The 24,776-nt window shown below is 37.6% G+C and overlaps 1 long non-coding RNA gene across 2 annotated transcripts in view; it reads left to right on the top strand.

Annotated features, from left to right (window-relative positions):
• Window positions 1–24,776, top strand: part of LOC121395376 — a 31,841-nt gene that overhangs the window by 1,770 nt on the left and 5,295 nt on the right. Inside the window, exon 2 of one of the 2 annotated variants that reach the window (XR_005962436.1) lies at window positions 193–369. This is a non-coding gene — a long non-coding RNA (uncharacterized LOC121395376). Of the gene's footprint in view, window positions 1–192; window positions 370–22,289; window positions 22,330–24,776 lie in introns of those variants that run through there. The other variant, XR_005962434.1, reaches the window with a different exon arrangement.

A 24,776-nucleotide genomic window follows, 5' to 3' on the forward strand; every position in this document is an offset into this window, starting at 1 on the left:
GCACCTATGTTAGTAGTTAAGCTCTAAACAGTGATTGTCCCAACACCTATGTTAGTAGTTAAGCTCAAACAGCGATTGTCCCAATAAATTATAGACAACTGTCAATTATGTGGGCCACTCCTTTTTCCCCAAAAGCTAATTTTTTCTTTACCTTCATCATTTTCCTCCCTTCTCCTTTTCTCCTCCCTGCAGCTCTCATCTGGTACACGCTGTTCTTCCAGACTCCTCACTCTCTTCTTCTTGGTCTTTCCATCTTCTTTTTTCTCACTTCCTGGTCTTCTCCTTTTCTTCTGTGATGGACCGGGGTCTGAATTGCAACTATCTCTACCTGGGCACAGGCTGGAAACTACCATTGCAGCGTAGAGCCAGGTACATATCTCCAGATAGATACCTGGGCACAAATTAGATTATGAAAGTCCATTCATATTGCTTTCTATGTGCATGTGGAGTCACTTGTTTACATAGGAGCTGCTAGATGTGTGTGTGTGTATATATATATTTATTTATTTATTTATTTTTATATATGTATGCCTCTTCTGCCAACCCCTAGTTCTGGCCTGATATGAGCAAATCATTAATTTGACTTCTTTCACACAGAACTGCTAACTGTCTTTTCCTTTTGAGATGATATACTAATGTAACATAAGATCCAGTGCACCTGTAGATAAGAATCAGGTGCAGGCCCAAGAAATTACATTCTGTAATGGGGCATTTTCATGCATATCTTTTAAGAATTAAAAAAATGTATTGTTTTGCCACCAATATTATGCATCTTATTTACCACCATGCACAGGATTCTGCTATATTATTATGTTGGCTTTGAAGAAGCCAACATATTGATCTACTAGTTCAGCTCGTTCTTATTCTTATTATGTTAGCTTTGAAGAAGCCAATATACTGATCTACTAGTTCAGCTCGTTCTTATTATTATTAGCGCCCCCCCCCATTTTCTAAACACTACTCCTCCTACAGTTTTAGGGGTACAAGCGCCAAACTTTCCACACCTATTCGCCTTATAGCAAAGTACGTTGCTTGTGCTTTAGTAAGCGATCCCACCCACTGCGCCCGTGCGGGGGACCACTGAAGATGCCTTTTTTCGTATTGACTTTGACAGGGAAAATGTTCAAATCGCTGCCGCTCGTACAGTTTTGAAGCTACACTACCCAAACTCGGACCGCATATTGTTGGTGCCACCCCGAATAAAAATATGTATTTTGGGGGGGCACCCCAAAGTGGGCGAAGCTACCAACAGCCAATGAAATTTTAGCAATTTTCTAAACGCTACTCCTCCCAGAGTTTTAGGAGTACAATTATGAAACTTTGCACACTTGTTGGGCTCATACCCAAATAGGTTGCTTGTGCTCTGTTAAGCAATCCCACCCTCCGTGGCCCTGTGGCGGCCCCCCAAAGACCCCATTTTTTCCCATAGACTTTCATTGGAAAATTTGAAACTTTTGCCACTCGTACAGCATTAAAGTTACACTCACCCAAACTTGGGTCACTTAGTCATGGGGTCAACCTGAAAAGTTCTGTCACATTTTGGGGACTCCAAAAAGTAGGCGGAGCAACAAACAGCCAATCAGATTTTCCCTATTGACTTCAATGAGAAAATGTCAAACACTGTCATTCCCACAGTGTTAAAGCCAGAGACCCAAAACTTGGCACCATGGGTCACTGGGGTTAAAATTTTGAAAAGTGGGCAGAGTCTACCACAGCCAATCAAATATTAGCCATTTGTTTCAATGGGAAAGTTAAAACTGTCGCCTCTCTTAGATTGTTAATGGGAGGGTACTCAAACTTGGCACATTTGGTCACTGGAGGACAGGGATCAAAATCTGGAATAGTGGGTGGGGCCAAAAACAACCAATCAGATTTCTTTGATGATTTAAATGGGAAAAATTAAAATTGCTGCCATTTGCACGTTATTGCTGTCATGGACCTCGAATATCACAAATGTGGTCACTGGGTGTTTGCACTTCAAAGTTAGGAAAAGTGGGTGGAGCCACCAACAACCAATCAAATGTCATTCATTGATTTTCAATAGAAAAATATAAAATTGCTTTTTACATGTTAAATGTCATGATTCTGAAACCTTAAAGTGTTAGTCACTTGGTGACTCTGGTTCAGAATTAGGGGAAAAAGGGGGCGGGGCAACAACAGCCAATCGGATTTCAGCCATTGACCTTTATTACCTATTTATTGACCTATTATTACGGCGTAAATGCCTGTCCCAAACTCAGCACAATTACTCACTGGGTGACTGTGGTCAAAATTTAGGAAAAGTGGGTGGAGCCAATAACAGCCAATCAGATTTTTCCTATTGACTTGAGAAAATGTAAACAGCTGTAATTCTCAGAGTATTTAAGACAGAGTTCCCAAACTTGGCACCGTGGGTCACTGGATTACTGCAGGTAAAATTTACAAAAAGTGGGCGGAGTCTACAACAGCCAATCAATTTTCAGCAATTTGTTTAAATTGGAAAATTAAAAACTGTCGCCAGTCTTAGACGATTAATGGCAGGGTCCTCAAACTTGGCACAGTTGATCACTGGGGGACTGGGATTAAAATTCAGAAAAGTGGGCGGAGCCAAAACCAACCAATCAGATTTCTTTGATTGATTTAAAAGGGAAAAATTAAAATGGCTGCCATACTCACATTCTTGATGTCAGGGACCTTTAATATCGCAAATATGGTCACTGGGTGTTTCCACTTCAAGTTAAGAAAAAGTGGGTGGAGCCACCAACAACCAATGAAATTTCATTCATTGATTTTTAAAAGAAAAAAACTTAAAATGCTGCCATTTTTACATGTTAAATGCCAGGATTCCCAAACTTTGGAGTGTTAGTCACTGGGTGACTTCGGTTCACAATAAGGATAAAAAAGGGGTGGGGCTACAACAGCCAATCAGATTTTAGCCATTGACCTTAATGAAAAAAGATAAACTGCTGCTATTACCGCAGTTTCAAAGCCAATTGTCCCAAACTTGGCACAGTTACTCAGAGGGTGACTGCGGTCAAAATATTGGTAAAGTGGGTGGAGCCAAAAACAGCCAATCAGATTATTCCTATTGACTTCAATGTACAACTTTTAAACTCCTGCCATTTTTACAGTTTTAAAGCAAGTTTGGCACAAACCATGACTGGGTGACTGGGGTTAAAATTCATACAACTGGGCAGAGCTAAAAACAGCCAATCAAATTTTAACTATTGCTATTCTATGGGAATATTCAAATTGCTGCCATTTTTACACTGATAATGGCAGAGTCTTTAAACTTGGAACATGCGGTCACTGGGCGACTGAGATTCAAATATAAAAAGTGGGTGGAGCAACAAACAACCAATCAGATTTCTTTGATTTAAATGGGAAAAATTTAAAAGGCTGCCATTCTCACATTATTGATGTCAGGGACCTTGAATGTCGCAAATGTGGTCATTGGGTGTTTCCACTTCAAGTTTATAAAAAGTGGGTGGAGCCACCAATAACCAAATTTCATTCATTGATTTTCAATAGAAAAAAAATAAAAATGCTGCCATTTTTACATGTTAAATGCTACTATTCACAAACTTTGGAGTGTTAGTCACTAGGTGACTGCAGTTCACAATAAGGGGGAAAAGGGGTGGGGCAACAACAGCCAATCAGATATTAGCCATTGGCCTTAATGAAAAAAGATAAACTGCTGCTTTTATCACAGTTTCAATGCCAAGTGTCCTAAACTTGGCTCAATTACTCACTGGGTGACTGTGGTCAAAATTTAGGAAAAGTGGGTGGAGCCAAAAACAGCCAGATTTCACCTATTGACTTCAATGTAAAACTTTCAAATACTGCCGTTTTCACAGTTTTAAAGCCAGATGCCCAAAACTTGGCACAGACGATGACTGGGTAACTGGGGTTTAAATTCATAAAACTGGGCGGAGCTTAAAACAACCAATCAAATTTGACTTATTGCTATACAATGGGAATATTTAAATTGTTGCAATTTTTACACTGTTCATGGCAGGGTCTTCAAACGTGGTAATTCAGTCATTGAGTGACTGGAAGTCAAATTTAAAAAGTGGGTGGAGCCAAAAACATCCAGTCAGATTTATTTGATTGATTTAAACATTAAAAACTAAAATTGCTGCAATTTTCACATTCATGATGCCTCTGGTCATCACGCTCTGCACACCTTTACATCCTCCTGATATTTCTTGCTTCTGGCTGTGGAGGAGGAAGTATAGAGGGTGGCCGTGTAGTGTGGAGTGCAATGGCAAGAGGCAGAAATCAGGGTAAATTAATCCCCTTTCTTATGGCCCGCTTTCACCAACAAAGTTTAGCCTGAGACAAAACTAAATTGTGCTACCGCCCACTGATTCTTACCTGTACACAAGAACAAAACATGGTAACACATGGTTACCAAAACTAACCTGGGCTCCTTCCCCAGTTCACACCTGGTTCTAAACAAGGGATCATTTCTCTAAGTAAGGGAAAATGACATCCAGGATCTATGCTTGGAGATCTGTACATCTACATTGAAATAAGATCTAACTATAAAACTGTTAAACTATGAACATTTTCTCCATTGTAGTAAACTGAGAAAACACACTTTTTCAACTAACTGAATGTAAATATGACCAAACACATCATAATAAAAACAAATTAAAACATATAGATTTTAACATTTACATTGTGTAGAAGAATATGGCACTGTTTAAGTGTTAATTGAAGATTGGATATTTGAAATGTCATGTTATTTTGAATTTATGGTTTAGCTTTTGCAATCCACTTATTTAAATGACATACATTTGTTAAGAGCATTTTACTTTAGGTATCTCAAATTAGGTAGGGTCCAAAATTAGTATTTCAGCTTTAGTTACAATGAAAGTTACCACTTTTTATAGTACACAAAAGACTGGGTTGTGGTAGCTGTAATAGGTATTTAAGATACCAGATGATAAATTTTTTTCACAACTGCTAAGAAACAGTAGATCGAATAGGCTGTTTTTCTCAGTAGTGGCAGAGTTTATTACTTGCACATATCCTTCCTCATTAAATACTTCTAAAATAGGCTTTTTAGCAGATGATAGCTGATCTTCATTGAAGTCACCACAAACTACAATAGGTCTTTAGCCAATTATATCTAAAGACGTCAAAAGGCCTTTAAGGTTCGGTAAGAAGTCTGGTGGTCAGTTTGTAGTCTGGTGGTCTTTAGATGCATGCAATAAGTACCTTTTGAGGGGCTTCAACTTTTAAAACATAATATTCCAAGTCAGTCACATTTTGTATGTACTGCACAGGATGAGCTTCAAGGCTGACACATGTCTGTTACGAGTGAATAAGGTGTAGCCATTGATGTTTAGATTGTCAGGGACAACTGATCCATGTAAATGTGTTTCTGTTAGGCTCAGTACATCTGCTAAAAGAAGTTCATGGTGGTTCTTTATGTCTTCAATATGATTCTGTAGCCCTTCTGTGTTGTGATGAATAATAGTAAAGGTCCCCATAGACGCGACGATTCTTCTTGCCGAACGACCGATTTTAGGGAAGCCCGACCGATCCTTCGAAATTATCGTGCGGTTAGTGGTATTCGAACGATCGTACATCTTACGATTTTTCATCCGACATCTGTCGGGAAATTGATCGGCCAGGTCAAAAAATCTTTGTCGGTCCCAGTGCAATCTCTCTATGTTTGCAGGGCCAAGCAGGCAGCTCCCCTTTGTTTTCCTGGTAAATTGGTCTTTTTAGTTGATGGTAAATTCGTATGATCGTACGATCGTTCTGAGAAGATCGTGGTCTCACGATCAGGATCTGATCTTTTAAAAATCTCAACATCTATGGCCAGCTTAAGTGATGACTGAATATTTGAAGCCTTTACAATCTGAAGTAGTGGTTGGGTGTTTGATAAGTCCACTCTTGCCATATTATTTAAAGAGTCAGTAATTTCAGGATCACAGAAGATCTTCTTTTCATCAAAGTCAATGATATGCAATCCCTGTAGTGATGTTGTTCTACTAAGAGCGACATATGCCATTCCTGGTTCAAAAATGTGCTTAAGAGATACAACACCAGATGTAGTAGTCATTCCATGGACTTTATGGCAAGTGCAAGCAAAAGCTAGCTTTAAAGGAAAATGCCTTCGAATGATTCCCTTTCTTTTTAGGGGTTCCTCTGCTCTCTCAATATAAACAATATTGGTTGTTTTAGTGTTGCTGTCTTTTTTTCTATATTTTTTCCAGCATCGATATTATCCAGTTGTAATCCTATCATTGCAACAGAAGGTACATTATTTTGTGTTTTGGTAATTATTTTTGCTACTTTGCCAAATGTTCCATTAACCAGACCATCTTCTACATCTATGTTTCTTGTAATCATTACTTTTACACCAACTGCAATCTGCAGTGTTTCACTTAGCTCAGATTTGTCTCCTCCAACAGCTGTTGCTTGCATTTTCATTTGACCAGTTTGTGGATCTTTTTTGAAATCTTCAGCTTCAATATTTATAATTTCTGAATAATGTAAGGATAGCGATTTTGAGTTGTGATCTTCTACCTCTTTATTAGTTGCATAAATATGCAACACATCAGTGGGGCATTCTTCAGGAAACTTTATAGCTGTTGTCAGCATTAATCTATCTCCATCAGATAATGGCTCATGTTTTTGTTTATTCCTAAGCCTGTTTAGCATTTCAGCATAGGCAAGGTCATCTTTCTGCCGCATTATCTCTGTCAGTGTGATCATTTTGAAATGATCACTCCAAAAATCTGGCACATGTTGCTCATATACACACAGTGGCTTTGCTTTTCGTACTGGTGGTAGCTGCATGAAGTCACCTACTGCCAATATGGAAATTCCTCCAAATAACTTTTTGTTTCCTTTTGTTGCAACCTCCAGTTAACATATGAGAACAATGACTTTGACACCATCGAAATTTCATCAATAATTAAAATTTGTGTTTTGCATAGATTTGCTCTTATCTCATCGAGACAGTTTCCAAGTCCTTGATAAGGGGGCTTTAGGCTTCTAGGAAGTTTAAGGAGTGAGTGAAGAGTTTGGCCATTAATATTGAAAGCTGCTGTACCTGTAAATGCTGCTAACAGTACTGTGGGCAGGGAAATGTCAATCTCTTCACTTATACATGACATTTTCGATAGCAACTTTGATGCCTCTGTATAGGCACACTTAATAAGATGGCTTTTACCAGTGCCTGCCGTGCCTGAAACATACCAAAGGAACTGTTCTGGAGTTTCCCCACAGACTTTGCTTTTGAACCAGTTGCGCACTGCATAGAAAATGGATGCCTGCATTTCATTCAGACTTTGGTACATTTTTCTGATTTTTGCTTGACTTACCCGTGGAACCTCTACTGCTGGTGTAACAGAGCTTTTAACTGTAGCATCATTAATGCAATCTGGAATATCATCTTGCTCATTTAAATCATTAGGATCTGCGGGTTGGCACTCCATGATGCTTTCCAGACGGATTAATTCAGTTTCAGGAGCTAACGTCGTCCAGACATCTTCAACTGGGCCATACTGCTGAAAATCCTCAATGGCTTTTTCAATCGCTTGACTGTGTTTTTTTGTACCTTTTTTTGTTCTGCTTCACAATGCAATAAACACTCTGAAGCATATTAGTGCCACTCCGTTTTACAAATGCACATGCATAAAATGATTGATATGTTTTGCATGTTATAGACTGTTGCTGTGTATCTTTTCGATGAGATAGATATAGTTTGAGTAGAGTGCCATAGAATTTTTCAGGATTTTTTTGCTGGGAAAATCGTGCGTATCAAATAATGACAGGCTTGCCTCTGGTTCGTTTTTGAATGTGTCCCTTATTATTTTGTAATGGCAAAACATTTTTGCCTTTTTTCTGCTCTCCAATCTCCATAAAGAATACGATACTCGCTGGCAAATTCTGCCATGCACATGTTTTCAAATTCTGGAGTATTGGGTCTGGCCTGGTACTTCTCCTTCAGTCCAGTCATCCATACATTCTCATCATCAGGATGTTTATTTTGGAGGGATTTCATTGGCAAACTCATCCGTACAGCATTGTCATGTGTTGGTATGAAAATTACAGCATGAGAACAAGATTTTAGATTCAAACTGCACGTCCGAGCAACAGACTCTTGTGCACTGACTTCTCTGTTTTTTTGCATAGGCATGCATCACTTCTTTCATGCTCTCACGTTCAGATGTGTTGTGAGATGATTCTTTAATAATTGTCTTCAGTCACTCATCTCATGTTCAGCTTTTGAAATATAAGACAGTATATACATTATACAGCTATATGGGTCAAGAATAAACTGTATGTCCATGTTTGCATTCCATGCTTTTAGAAGGACAGGATTGTATCCATTTATCCAAGAGTCTTTTGGCTGGCGCTCCATTAGAATAACACTAGAAGACTGTATAGTCGTTTAACAAATCCCACACAACCTGAACCTTTTTCCATTCTGTAACGATGATCATTTCTTACAGCTTCAATCTCCTCCTCATCGGTTGCTTCAGTAGAATATTTAGGGTGAGTTATGATGGTTTTTGCCATGGGTGGCTTAGGAAATCCAAATCTGCAGTGTTTTTTGTTCTTCTTACAAGATTTTGAATGTTTACGGCTATGGGTCTGTACTTATGTTACAATCTGATGGAGCTCTGGATCACTGGTAGGATCTGGTAGCTTACAGTATATATATGTCAACAAAATCACATATAGCTTGATCAGTGTCATCTTCAAATACTGGTGAATCCTTCACTCAAAACAAAGCATGAATATGTGGTGAACCCCTTTGCTGAAACTCAACTCTGTAAAACCAGTCAATCACCTCTCCAATAGGTTGTGCAGGAGACAGTATGAAGCTTATGAGAGCTTCTACTCTTTTTTCAAACATTCGCATAGCTGTTACAGGGTTAGATCTCAATATATCGCATTTTTCTTGCCAGTCTAATGTATAAAAGTCAATGAGCTCTCCCTGTTGTGCTTTAATTGCAGTTATCACCTCTGGCCATCTCATCTCAGCAGCACTAAATGTATAGAAAAACGTGGGAGTTCCTAGCTGTCTAAGCATAGCAAACAAATCTCGTAAAGTTTTTTCCCAGTAGGCAGGTGTTCCTCTCAAGGGCTGCATAAACCTGGTCACCTCAATATTTTGCACAAGTTTATCTAGCTCAGATTTTTCTTGCAATAGTGAACTGTTGATTCTGCGGCCATCACGGGTTATTGATTTTGATTTTCTTAACTGAATGTATCTCTGTTACAAACTGTGCAAAAAAAATATAGTTTGTGTCTCTTGCAAAACTATTATCCACAGAGAATAGCCTTGCATTAAAGTATCTTCTAGGTGACAACACTATCTCTCTGTGAGGTTCATCCAATGTGTTTTTGCCTTCAGGAAACTGCATAGGAAAAGCCATAGATTCTAGCTTAGGGACCTTGAACATGCTTACAGGCGTGTTTCCCTTTGCAGGTGCAATGCAAAAAATACCATCATTAAAAGACAAAAGTTGATGTCCAAGATCAGGTGGTTGAAGACATGGGTCCAAAATAAGACCAGCGTTAATATTTTCTGATATTTGTTCACTAGAATCCTCAGGAATTTGTTCTGGTCCATTATGGTCCTCTTCAATGTCCATTTGATTTCTCATGTCAGCTGTGGGTTGGTGGTGATTATTAAAAAGTTCTTCTGCGTCATTTATAGGGTTCAGTACAATGTCTTTGTATTCCCGAATGCATTTCTTTTAATTTCAGAAGGGCAGACAAGACTTTATGCATGTTGAGATGGTGAAACTGGTAATGACCTCGGTAACAAAGTCTTCTTTATAGTTTCACTGTGAGCAACTGTGATTCACTTAAAGGACGAGGTAAAGCATTTACTGTAGTCTCTACTTCAGAAGGAACTGATACAACTGCACCCCTAATTGCTTTTAGGAAGTGATATAATTTTAGCGAAAGGGATATATTTTGCGATTATGTGTCTCTCTAAGATATTTAATTCGCAGAGTTCTGATGGGATAGGAGTAAGTTCAAGTTTATTTGCAGCTGCTATAGCTGGCATCTTTCCTTTGTTTAGGTTATCGTGGCAAGTGTGGCAGATCCATTCATTTTTCCTTTCCTCAATGTTACACTCATTTGAACAGTGAGACGAGCAAATGTGAACATATTTTCCAGATAGACAAATAGAGTTAACCCTAGGATTTTTTTTATAACTGTGAACACATGGACGAACTTGATCAGGAAACAATGTTCTGTGACAAACAGTGCAAACATAAGTTGGCCCACATCTTATCACTTTGTTAAAATTGGCTAGTGTTTTCAAAACAAAAAATTGTTCTGTTCTGTTTGGAAATTAATGTTTCTTTTGTTTGTGATGTGCTTGATAAAATCTGTACTTCTTTAAAACTTTTTTGGCACTTTGCAAATTGTGAAGTCTCTTAAGTATGTAATCTTTGCGTTTTCTTCTATTTCGTAAATTTTCTCTGACATGGGACCTGAACATATCATCAGTTCTATACCTTCTGTTAAAGAAATGTTTTCTTTGTTCACAGAAGTTTTGTCACTTCTCAGTTTATGAGTAAAATAATTCCTTTGTGTTTCCCTGTATACGATATCTTCTGAATATCTTTTAATTTGGTATTTTTTCTTTTTCTCTCTGTATGCAGCATTTTCTTGGTACTTTTTGGTGATATATCTTTTCTTTTTCTCTCTGTATGCAGCATTTTCTTGGTAATTTTTTGAGATATATCCTTTCTTTTTCTCTCTGTATGCAGCATTTTCTTTGTATTCTTTGGTGGTATATGTTTTCTGCCTCTCACTGTATGCAGCATTTTCTTGGTAATTTTTGGTGATATATCCTTTCTGTCTCTCTCTCTGTATGCAGCATTTTCTTGGTAATTTTTTGGTGATATATCCTTTCTGCCTCTCTCTGTATTTAGCGTTAGTTTTGTAGTTTTTAGTTATATATTCTCTTTGTTTCTCTTTGTATGCAACATTGTTTTTGTACTGCTGTCTGATTTTTTCTTTTAGCTGATCTCTATTTTTCAAATAGCTTAAATGTTTGCGTATTTTCTCATTTTCTTTGAATTCCAGATGTTTAGATTTTAATTTATTCTTTATATTGTTGCAGATAGTTTGTTCACCTTCTATTTGTAAGGTGCATGTATGTTTCTCAACCTGTGCCTTTTTCCGAAAATATGTTTGTCGTTGTATTTTATTTAATTTTTTTCATTTCTGTGACTGGTGTAAATGAGAATTTTGGTCAAATCTCATCTTATGTCCTACCAAAGGTAGAATGTTGGTACTTTCTTCTGTTATTTCTGAGGAATTATTTTCAGTAAATTCAGTTTGATTTATGTTCAACATAAGATTATCTTGACAAATCTGGCCTACATCTGTATTTGATACAGAAGTTATGGTTGCAAATGAAACAGGCTGAAGTTTATATTGAGCCAATGTCCTTAAGATATAAATGAAGTAACCTTTCAGTCATTTCCTCAACTGTGCTGAAGGTTATCATTACAGCAGTGCCATTGCTCTCACTAGCCACTAATCCTAAATATGTTCTACAGTGAGAATCAAAAAAGCCAAATCTTTCTGCAAAATCTCTGAATATAGCTATGCATGTGCCATCAATTAAAAAGCAATGCATCCATAATTTCATGTTTTAGACAATACAGTGCACTCTCTAGATTGGTATATTCCTGCATTTCAGGATGGGTGGTAGATTTTAGTAACCCAAATTTTTCCTCATGTTTTACAACACTGTAGCAGTGTTTATCTGTGCTAACTGTTGATGGTAGCTCATCAAAATTTAGCAAGTTTGATATAAATTTGCCTTCTGCTTGCAATCCAAGTTTGACACTGCTATACAATGAATCGCCTTTTTGTAAAATTCTGTCTAGGTCCTGGTCATGTAGGCCATTTTTTTCACGGTGTTCAGCAAGGAATGTCAAAGCATTACAGGTACACTGTTACCATTGTGAAAAACTGCTGTACCTAACATCACCTTGCCAATGTGATGCCAATGTTGACTCACTCCTTGCAATATATTCCTTCTGTAAAGGACTTGCAACTTCCTTTAAAGGTCTTTTCATTTTCTCACGCTCTTTTGCCATCTGAGATTTTTTATTTTGTCTTGGCATGGTTAACTGTTTATTAACAGAAAACGAAGTTGGAAAGTAGTAGTTATTCAAAACTGCTTATTCCTTAGTGGGTAAACTCTGTAATAAAAAATAAATAAATAAAGATGTATGTAGGCTGAGAAGTTAGCGTTAGGCATTGGAGAAGTTAGTGTTGGCCATCAGAGTGGAAAGGTTAGTGTGTTAGACAAAGAAGTGAGGAGATTGGTCTTGGGTAAAGGAGGGGGAAGGTTTTTCATAAGCAGAGGAGAGGGGAGGTTAATGTTAGGTATTATTAAAGAGTAAAAATTAATGTTAAGTAGATAGGAGAGGGAAAGTCAGTGTAAGGCAGAGGAAATGGTATGTTTGTATTAGGCACTGGAGAGCAGACGTTAGGCAGAGGAGAAGGGAGGTTAGTTTTAGGCACAAGAGAGAAGATGTGAGTGTAAGAATGAACAGAGGGGAAGGTTAATGTTAAGTGGAGGAGAGGGAGAGGTTAGTGATAGGTTGAGCAATAAAGCAACAACATTTGAATATTTTGAAGGGGATAATTCCTTTCTATACTTATTACACACATTACAGATTAAATCACTTAACCACAATATTTGGTGAATCAATGAGTTAGACAGTGTAGGAGACAGTGCTAAGGATAGTAGACAGAATCATTTGTGTTACTTCTAATGCTGTCTGAGTCTGTGTGGGTGGAGTATTTAGGTCTGGACACGTCCCCAGGGGAAAAAGGGCATAAAAAAAAAAACTATTATTATTACACATGTAAGACTAGTGTTACCTGTAGCAATCAGAACCCAATTTCTAGGGTGAAAGTTTAGGGGCAAAATCCTGAAGAGATGCATCTTTTGGATATAATTGAGAGACCTGTCCATTTATATGCAAATGAGAGGGGAAACCACTGTGCATTTTTTTTTAATTGGAAGCAAAACATACTACTGCTGTATGATCAACACATAGACTAATACCATTTTTATAACCATTGCAATTGTCACTTAACATTAATTCTGAGTGAGGAAGATGTATTTGAAATATCTGCAGTTTTTTTTTTTTTAATAGAAAAATCATAGTACTGCTGCTGTGAGATCCATACACAGACCAGTCCCATAAGTACAATGACTGTGATGATGACAAACAATTTAATTAAGATGAAAAAATAATCACTCCATAAAAGCTCAAAACTTTAGTATGTATGAGATTGGCTACTATTTTCCTCACGTGAAATGAACAGTCAATAACAAAAGTAGTGATTGTACAGATTGAATTGTACTGTCTGTGAATGTCATGGTAATTGTCATATTTGCTTGATGTAAAAAAAATGCAGATATATCATGCAGAGGAAAAAATCTTCCCACAAAATTAACTGTCAAACCACAAAAGTTTAATAGTACATATGGGATTGGTCAGTATATACTGTAGATCTCAGTGTACCAGGGCCGGACTGGGATTAAAAAGCAGCCCGGGCAAAAAAATCAAAGCAGCCCACATGTAAACATGCATTGGTCTTGTACTCATCCACTCATATATTGGGGTAAAACTGCAAAAAATTATGTGCATAAAGAGCTGCCTTTCTCACACACTTAAGTTTAATTAAGTGTAATTAATGTAAAGTATGTTAAAGATTCTACAGCCTTGAGCCTTTATATGGTCACGGAAACCCCTCAGTGACTTCTAATATCCTTATCATTTACTGTAGGGGGTACATTATCCCTTATAATACATCAGCGATACTCAGAGTTCCCTGTATAACGCAGCCTGCAGCCTTGTGCCTTTATATGGTCACAGAACAACCCCTCAGTGACTTCTAATATCCTTATCATTTACAGTAGGGGGTACATTATCCCTTATAATGCATCAGCGATACTCAGAGTTCCCTGTATAACACAGCCTGCAGCCTTGTGCCTTTATATGGTCACAGAACAACCCCTCAGTGACTTCTAATATCCTTATCATTTACAGTAGGGGGTACATTATCCCTTATAATACATGAGTGATACTCAGAGTTCCCTGTATAACTCAGCCTGCAGCCTTGTGCCTTTATATGGTCACAGAACCCTCAGTGACTTCTAATATCCTTATCATTTACAGTAGGGGGTACATTATCCCTTATAATACATGAGTGATACTCAGAGTTCCCTGTATAACTCAGCCTGTAGCCCTGTGTTTCTATATGGTACACTGTAGTAGTTAAGTACATATTCTCAGCATCCAAAAGGGCACTCAGAATAATAAAAACAGCAGTACTTACATATTAATGTATGTGCTAAAATGGATCAGTGCAGTTGCTTATAAAAATCAGTCAACAGTTTGAAAATTAAAGTGAAGGTCTAAGTGGCTGTTATGGGGAACTGCTCCGGAGCAATTTAGCATTATTTAGTAAATCACCCCCAGTTTATTTATTAAAGGCAAGATGCCAAAGACAATTCCAACAATAAGGTACAGTATGTCCATAATTCCATAGAGAATAATTCATGAGTAATCATACAGAATAATTCATTAAAAAATCAACTGGTCATTATTCATTATTTGTGGTTTTTCAGTTATATATTTTTTTTGTTCAGCAGCTGGTTGCTAGGGTCTTATTTACCCTAGAAACCAGGCAGTGGCTTGAAAGTTGCTATAGGATTTTTAAAGGCATATTTATCAAAGGGTGAACTTACGAATCCCATAGAAATGAATCGAGAGAGGCGGAATTTCACACTAGTGGACTGTGGTGATCTCTAACTTCACTCTTTGATAAATATACCCCTATGAATAGCAATACATGAGTTACTTAATAACAATTCATTTGTAGCCTTTCAGAGCAATAGTAAGTGACCACCATTTGAATGCAGAAATAGGTAGCAAATAATTAAAAATAAAACATGAAGACCAATTGCAAAGTTGCTATAAATAGGACATTCTATAACACACTCCACCAAAACTGTGCAGCCTCCATGTCACACTTATGACTACAACATTAGGCTAATATCATGTTTATCACAGCTTCTTCCTGATAATAAAACCGAGCTCCCAACCTCTCCGTCTAAATTACAGTCAAACCATAATTTTACATATCTGCTTTACATTTTCTTTTTTTGCTTTTTTCTGTTCCACTGGAAAATGAAAAATCAAGCTTTGTCTGTATGGCAAAAGCTGTGGCCACAACACAAGTGAACAGTATAATTCAATGCACCCCCTACCCACCAAATAATTTGAAATACTGGTCACTTGAGAGACTTTGCTGCTGTTTTTTCAGACTGCTGAGACACTGCTGGCCCACTCTCCAATCCACAGGCCCACTTTCAGCACCAGCTCTGCTTTGCCCCAGAAATAAATACCTCTCACCAGCTTCCCAGAAGAATAATTCAGCTCTCCTGTTTGTTTGTAAAGAAAGCAGCCTGTCGTGACATCACACAGGTGTCCTGTCCACTAATTCAAAGTTTCTGCAGTCCTCCTCCCTCTCTCTCTCTGCTCTGTTACATTACACTGCTATATGGAGGTGGGAGGAGGCTGCAAACTTGAGCGTCTTGCTGCCATTCCAGAGAGTGGGGGAGGAACACGGAGACAGAGCAGAGGGATGATTACATGAAGCAGACGCTGCTCACGGATTAGTAAACTAATTAGGTGGCCGCGCTGGACAGATCAGGTACTGACGCTGGCGGCTTTGATTAATAGCATAGTGAAGCAGTGCGCCCCCGCATCTTGTCAGACAGCGAGCGGCCCACTAAAACACACAACAGAGCAGCCCCTCGGGCAAATGCCCGAGTAGACAGATTATCAGTCCGGGCCTGCAGTGTACTCTATTTGGCTGGTATAAAAAAAACTGAACATATTGGATTTTTTTTTTCATCACACGCAATACACAGTCACAAAAGCAGCAAATATACAGCTACTTTCATTTTGTGCAGATTAAATAGTATTCATGTATGTGAATCATAATACCGCAAATATTTAAAAGAAAAAAGGTTTTTTTGTTTCCCCTCACATGAAATGGTCAGTTACAATAGCAAGCAATTGGTACTAGTATTATTTTGTATTTATATAGCACTGCATCGCTATAAATAGTATATAGTCTTGTCACTTAACTGTCCTTCAGAGTTGCTAACAATCTAATTTTGATTGCACAGATTGCATTGCTCTGTCTGTGGATGTCATACATAGGGATGTAGCGAACTGTTCGCCGGCGAACTAGTTTGCGCGAACTTCGACTGTTCGCGTCCGCCGAATGTTCGCGAACGTCGCGCGACGTTCGCCAATAGGAGTTCGCGTTCGATTCGAACAAAAATCGTTCGACCATTCGATTCCTTCGATCGCTAAAATCGAACGATTTCCATTCGTTCGAACGATTGTAAGCATTCGATCGAATGAAAATCATTCGATCGAATGGCTTCGATCGTTCGATTCGAACGAAAATCCTTCGATCGAACGATTAAAATCCTTCGATCGTTCGAATCGAACGATTTTATCGAGCGTTCGAAGTTCGCGAACTGTTTGCATTTTTGCCGGTGTTCGCGAACGGCGTTCGCGAACACCTAAACGGCAGTTCGCTACATCCCTAGTCATACATGGTAATAGTAGTATATATTTGCTATATAAATGATTGCAGATCATTCAGAGGAAAAAAAAAATTCAAAATCAACTCTCATACAACAAAAGTGCATTAGTGTATATGGGATTGTTTAGTATGTGAATCTGACAGTACTCTTGCTATCAGGTTATTATAAAAAAAACTGCACACATTGGAATTACACAGACTTCTTTCCTCTCATGTAGGTAATACACGGTCAGTCAGAAAAGCAGTGAATGTACAAATACTTTCATTTCTGTGTGGATTACTTAGTATATTGCTATATTATTTCTATGGAAAAACTGCAGATATTCTACAGAATTTTTTTCCCACACAATTTAATTGTGCTGTCTGTGGGTGTCATTCACGGGAATAGTGGTATTTGCTTGGTACATAAAATATTGCATATATATCATGTAGAGAGAAAATGTTTCCTCATATAAAAAACTGTCACACCACAGAAGTGCAGTAGTATACATGGGATTGTTCAGTATATGGATGTCACAATACTCTTGCTATTAGGTTGGTATAAAAATATTGCACACATTGCAAGTACACAGATTTGTTTCCTCTCACTCAATACATGGTCAGTGAATGTACAGATGCTTTCATGTCTGTGTGTTGACTACATTGAATACTGATATATGATTCATATAAGAAGGGCAAATATTCCAAATATTTTTTCCCCCACATGTAATGAACACTCATTGACAATAGCAGTGATTGCTCTGTCTGTGAATGTCATGGTAATACTGGCATATACATGCTATATAAAGGGTTGCTATTTCATGGACAGGGTAAAAAACAAACCTTTTACTTCCCTCACACACTAGAAACTATTAATCTACATTAGCCTGCCTGCCCATTAAAATCAGTAAAAATCAGCATCTAACAAAATATCCCCCCACACAGGCAAAAGCATATTTTTCATACCTAATATTCCTAGCACTGTCTTTATATCACTGTGTAAGCTCACTGTGTCACAAATCACAGTAAGCTCACCTGTAACTCCTTTCTACACAGCCCTGAATGACAGCGAACATCTTTTATACTGTGGCCTGTGAGGCAGTTGACAGTCACTGCCAAGATAGTGAAGAGACATAGCTGACTCTGATTGGTGGAACAAGATGTTATGTTAATCTAACCTAGAGTCAGAGCATCAGCAACCAATAGTATGTCTCTAATGCATTTCAATGTGAAAAATTAAGCTGCTTTCTCTATTTCTCTTCAATCGCTGGCTTCAAAGACTTATACAAACTGCACCTGACAAAATGTTCTCCTAAGCAGACTAAAAGAAAGGTTTTAAAGTGTTATAAATGCTCATGTATACTGTTTCTAGCACTGTCTTTATTCACATAGCACAACAGCCTGCCCAACAACTGCTCTGTACACTAAAGCTAGAGTGAGATCATCAGCAGCCAATCAGATTTCATTAATGCACTTCAATGTGGACTTAAAACTGCTACATTTCACCTGGTTTTGGCTGGTTTAAAGCCTTAGACAAACTCATATATATATAGAGAGAGAGAGAGAGAGAGAGAGAGAGAGAGAGAGAGAGAGAGAGAGAGAGATGTAGATATATCTACAGATATAGATATATATGTATCTATCCATCTACAGATATAGATATATATGTATCTATCCATCTCTATGTATGTGTATGCATATATATATATTTATAAAATGTACAGACATTCCATTTCTTTGTGAATTTCTTTATTTAGGGCTATGTAATTCCTATAGAATTTTTTTTTTCGAAACATGAAATGATCAGTTACAATAGCAGCGATTGCTCAAATTTAAATGGTCCATCTGTGGATGTCATTCATGGTAATAGAGGTATTTGCTTGCTATATAAAAGATTGCACATATACTATGCAGACGGAAAAAGTTGCCTCTTATAAAATCAACTGTCATACCACAAAAGTGCATTAGTATTTATTTGATTGCTTAGTATATGAATCTGACAGTACTTTTGCTATTTGGTTGGTATAAAAAAATTGCCCTCGCACTCAAATGAGAGGTACCCACATGATATAATCTTGATTGTACAATCTTACTGCATTTGTGTAATAGGAGGGCTACCTAAAGTATCCATTAAGTGCTCAGTTGTCTTGCAGAATAATTCTCAATGTCAACTCACTGCACATACAATTCGATGGGCCTGTTCACATAATGCATTGTAACAGATCACTTTATTCTAACTTGCTACATGCAGGCTTATGAAAGCCTTTGTACTTTCTCCATTGCAGTTAGCACTTATGACCCAAGCATAATGCAATTGAACACTGTAAACCTCGATCAAAGTATGTTGTGTCAGTTTACCCTTCTAATACACAGATTTAGTAAGATTGTACAATCGAGATTGTATCTGAAGGGTTAACATGCCTACGTGCCGACCCTTGTAGGCCTCTGTACTTGTTTTTCTGTACGACCCTGTACTGTCTCTTCTTAGACAACAGCATGCACACTAGTGGAAGGTCAAAGGGCAAACATCTTTTCTGATAGCAGTTACTGTATTGGTATTTGTCTCGACTATCTTCTGATTTGGAGGGCCAGAAATGTTATGACATCATCGGGTAATCCAAATAAGAATACAAATACAAATTTAGTAAAACAGCTATTGTTAGCATTACAGCTTCCAACTGAGGTAGCCATTCTTAAAGTACAAGTGCACACAAAGCTTCAAACTCCAGAACCTAAAAGGAAATGCAAAAGCTGATGAGAGAGCCAAGTCAGCTGCCCTCTTGCCTATAATGACAGTAAGTTGCATCCAGAAAGACCACAAAGGACCGTTGCACATGGATATCCTGGCTACAATACATTTCCTGAGATGGAAAAAGGAAAGTGGTCGAGGCTGGGAGCATCCAAGGATGACATGGGTCTATGGAGAAATGGCCTATTATACTGTCAGTGTATGCTATGATGGCACATCTAACTCATGGACTTGCACACTCAGGTAAGAATGCAATGGCTGCTTCAGTTTAGAAAAGTTGAATAGCACCTGAGTTTCCAGCATTTGTTGCAAAATATGTATTTTCTTGTGTTACCTGTTTACGTCATAATCCTGGTCAGATAGTCAAATCTCCGAGACAGCACTTTGCTAAACCAGAATAACCCTTCCAGCGATTACAAATAGACTACAGCCAACTGCCTGAAGTAGGTACATATGGATATGTACCAGTATGTATTGACATGTTCTCAGGATGGCCTGAGGCATGGCCAAATTGCTAAGGCTACAACAAAAGCAACTGCTAAGAAACTTTAAATGAGGTAATGTGTAGGTATTCTTTACCAACCTACATTGAAAGTAACAGGGGTACACATTTTACAGGGCAGAAAATGTCTTAAATAAAAATAACCCTCAGAGTTTTGGAAAGGTTGAAAGCCTAAATGGTGTTATATAGAATAAAATTTAATAGATTCTGAATTGCGTTGTTTTCAATATGCACCAATCCAAGAGGCCCTTAAAAACTGTCACCCTATGACATTCTGTCTGGGTCAGCCCTAAGAATGGGATTGTATATGTAGCTATTGTACAGAAATGTCTAAATGAAATACACAAATATGTTTTTGATTCTATTCCAGATCCAAATATCAATACTGGTTCACACTATCTTAAACCAGGTGACTGGGTAGCGATTAGAAATTAGGTGAGGAACAGCTTGGACCCAAGGTTTGAAGGTCCTTTCTAAGTGCAATCAGTAACACCTACTTCAGTAAAGTTACACAAAAAAGATATATAGATACATGTTTCAAATTGTAGTAGAGCAAGTGTACCCGACAAGCATGTATTTGTATTTTGAGTACTACTGATTTTTGGTTTCGTTCATATGTACTTTAGCAAAAGTAATTTTTATGAACAATCAAATCATTACATAACTTTACAAAAAAAGAATAACTAAGGAAGCAAATAGAACTAATTGTTGGGTGTGTGGCATTAGGCCAACTGATTCAATGGGACTACCCATGGTAGTTTTCCCAATTTCTGCTCATAAATTAGTTTAACAATAACAATTATTATTTATATACAGCTTGAAAAATAGCACTATTAAAGCATTAAACATGTTTAAATGACACATGGAAAATAATGATTGGTCTAAGTGTGTTTTTACAGGCAACCAAAGATGAAGCTTATGAATTTAGCATCGATCAGAAGATGGTATTTATAAAACAACTCTTAATTTGACAGATACTAACTTTAAGAAAAGTAAAGAGTGTTGGAACCTATTCTATTCTAAAATAAAATTAGCTACTTATGGATTAATTACATAGAAATCTACCTACTACTTTATATGTGGTACATGGGCTTATGTTTACCAGAGAATAGCTATGGTACCTGTATTATTGCTACTTCAGCTCCTGCCATAGCAATTGTAGATTGGGATAATGTAACAGCAACTTTTTTTAATCACACTACAATCTTTTTAAGAGAATTGTTTACCATAGTAAAGTTTAATATTTTTTGTGGAATTGTAAATAAGATTAAAGTGGACCTGTCACCTATACATAAAAAACTGCATAATAAAAGTCCTTTCCAAATTAAATATGGAACCCCCAATTTTTTTTTCATTAAAACATCCATACCTGTTATAAAGGTGTTTAAATATCTAAACTGTCAATCAAATATTACCTGCCCCGCCTCTATGCCCGTGGCATAGAGGAGGGGCAGTCAAATACTTTCACTTTCCATTCAGCACTTCCTACATGTCACTGCTCTCCTCAGATTCCCCCTTCCCTCCTCAGGCTCTATAATTGTGTAGGGCACTGCACATGGACATTACGTCGCCCATTCTGGTTCATACACAAGATTTTGGGGTGATACACAATTTCCCTTAATAACCCTGTCCACAAAATGGCAGCTGCCTACTTGCTGTGATTGTATAATTCCAAAACAGAAGGAAACAAAATTTAAATAATAAATACAGTGTAAGTAAAGTTTATTTTGCTAAACTAACATGATAGAAAAGAATTTGAAATTATTTCTTAGGGTGACAGGTCCCCTTTAAAGAGTTACAATATGAAGCAAGGGCAATTAGGCATAAGGGGTGGAACCCTTTTAAAGGTTTCCAGTCTAGTAATATATTTAGTTTTACTTAAGCAAGATAGTGTTTTCTTGTTCATGGTTTTCATTATATTGCTATAATTGTATGCCCTTTATTAACTTACAGTGTTTATAATTTCTCAAAGTACAAAACCTAAGGCTAAACATATCTACCGTATCAGGATTTAAGATCCTGACTCTGAAATTCTTTATAAAAGTAGTTTCTAACATTATAATTTGTTTACTTCAATAGAACAACTGAGCATGTGGAAGATTTTGGCAATCGTTTTTCTTGCTACATGTTTATGATGATGATGATTTCAAATGAACACTCTTTATTGATAATTCAAAATCGGTGATAGATGGGAACCATTCTTATTTCACAGTTCCCTTTAATTACGGATGTCTTTTCCATGTCTCTTTCCAAAGCACTATATAGAAAAAGTTTGATGACACCAGTCTCTACAAGAACATGACTATATCATGGAGATGCAAGTATACTAAGTTCATCACTTCTAAGAACTATAATTGGAACAATACCTTTGCAGATGCCTTTATTCAAACCATCTTTTCTAAACGGCACTGGAACATGGATAAAGAGACTTATGTTTACTAAACGCAATATTTCAAAATACATGGTATGGAATCTTTTGGGTGTTGGTTGAATTAGATATGTAATACTTCATGTTAATTATTTTAAACTGAAGTAGTTTGTATAGTTAGGCAAATAACAAGATTGGGATGGATTAGGAACTCTCCAGCATGTAGTTGTGTTAATTCTGCTGGTCAAGAATGAGTTCTTGGTTTTGAAGACAGGCCTAGCCCCTCTTCAGAGCATAGTAGTCTCAATACGGTTATTTGTATTTAGGTGAGTTTATAGTTTAGGTTAATTTTACTTATTGCTAATTATCAACTCCCTGTTTCTCTGTGTCATTCACTTATTCATCATCATACTAACACTGTTTCTGCATATCACAAACACACTGTCTGTACTGTCTCTTCTTAGACAACCTTGCATAAGTATCATCATGTACTATAAACAATGTTATCAGCTTGCCTCAGACAAAATATCTTAGCTAACGTGCATGCACATATTTGTCTCTTTTCTATCTTGTCCATCCTGAAGGATATACCTATTACAGACATATACTATGCTAATAACTATTCTGATACGTCACTATATTGGGACGTCTTTACTTATAACCTATATAAGCCTATGTTTGACCTTCAATAAACGGAACTTGTTATTCTGATCCACTCGTTGGTGTTTCTTTGTGCAAGTTCCCCGGATCCGGAATACTAGGCATTGTTGGTCAGACGAAATCCAAAGGTTCCAGTAGCAGTCGGTTCGTTGTCCCCTTCAGTATCATTAATGGACACATTAAGGCAGGTTTAAAAGTGATATACATGATCGTTATTCAATAGGAATATTTAAATTGCTGCCATTTCTACACTGTTAATGGCAGAGTGTTCAAATTTAGTACATTTGGTCACTAGTTGACTGGAATTCAAATGTAAACAATTGGGTGGGGAAATATCAGGTTTCCACCATTTACCTTAAAGGACAACTATAGTGAGGGGTATATGGGTAACTGATCTGACAAGATTAACTCATACTCATATTCATACACTACTGCAGTCAAATAGATCAGCAGGGCTGCCAGTTAACTGGTATTGATTAAAAGAAAATAAATATGGCAGCCTCCGTATACCTCTCACTACAGTTGTCATTTAATGAAGAAAAAAAAAAAAGATAAATTGCTGCTATTATTTAATAGCATTTTAATTATATTTAATTCCAAGTGTCCGAAACTTAACACAGTTGCTCGCTGGGTGACTGCGGTCAAAATTTAGGAAAAGTGGATGGATCCAAAAACAATCAGATTTCACATATTGGCTTCAATGTAAAACTTTCAAATACTGCCGCTCTCACAGTTTTAAAGCCAGAGGTCCAAAACCTGGCACAGACCATGACATGGTGGCTGAAGTTAAAATTCAGAAAACTGGGTGGAGCTTAAAACAGCCAATCAAATGTTACCTATTGCTAATCAATGTCAATATATAAATTGCTGCCATTCTTTCACAGTCTTTCACAGGGGCTGACTCAAAATATACAGCTCACATGGAATATAAATGTCACAATATACGGCTGATCAATATGGATAAATACTACATGGCAGCACATAAACCAGTGCAACTAGCATCAGAATTTAAGAATCAGCAAACCTGTAGCATCAGCTGGTATGACAGGCCAACCTCATTTTCTGCTTGATAATTTGTGACGACAACTAAGCTTAGCTTCTCAACAGCTGCTCAGAGCCCACTGAGCATGTGAGTGTCACAGACACTTTCCAAGATGGTGACCCCCTGTGACAAGTTTTGAAGTCCTGGATCATTGCTGCTATTGACAAGCTGAAACTTTAGGCTGGTGCAATAGGTTCACTATATAAAATTTTTTAATCCTATTCATTTTTACGGTTTCCTTGTCCTTTAATGGGAGGGTCCTCCAGGGGTGATCCTGGCCCCTCCGCCGCCTGAGGCAGCAGCAGTTGCTGCTGCCCCCCTCCCCCGGAAATTCGCTCTTAAAGTACCAGGAGCAGCATTTTTGCTGCCCCTGGTACCTAGTGGGGCCCTGCCGCCTGAGGCGACAGCCTCAACTAGCCTCTTTGGTGAAGCACCCCTGGGGTCCTCAAACTTGGCACAGTTGGTCACTGGAGGACCGGGATCAAAATTCTGAAAAGTGGGCAGAACCAAAAACAACCAATCAGATTTCTTTGATTGATTTAAATGTGAAAAATTAAAAATGCTGCCATTTGCACGTTATTGATGTCATGGACCTCGAATATCACAAATGTGGTCACTGGGTGTTTGCACTTTGAAGTTAGGAAAAGTGGGTGGAGCCACCAACAACCAATCAAATATCATTCATTGATTTTCAATAGAAAAACATAAAACTGCTGCCATTTTTACATGTTAAATGTAATGATTCCGAAAACTTAAAGTGTTAGTCACTTGGTGACTCTGGTTCAGAATTACGAAAAAAGGGGGCGGGGCAACAACAGCCAATCGGATTTCAGCCATTGAC

Source organism: Xenopus laevis, chromosome 7L (genome assembly GCF_017654675.1).
Source record: "Xenopus laevis strain J_2021 chromosome 7L, Xenopus_laevis_v10.1, whole genome shotgun sequence".
NCBI classification, from domain to species: Eukaryota; Metazoa; Chordata; class Amphibia; order Anura; family Pipidae; genus Xenopus; species Xenopus laevis.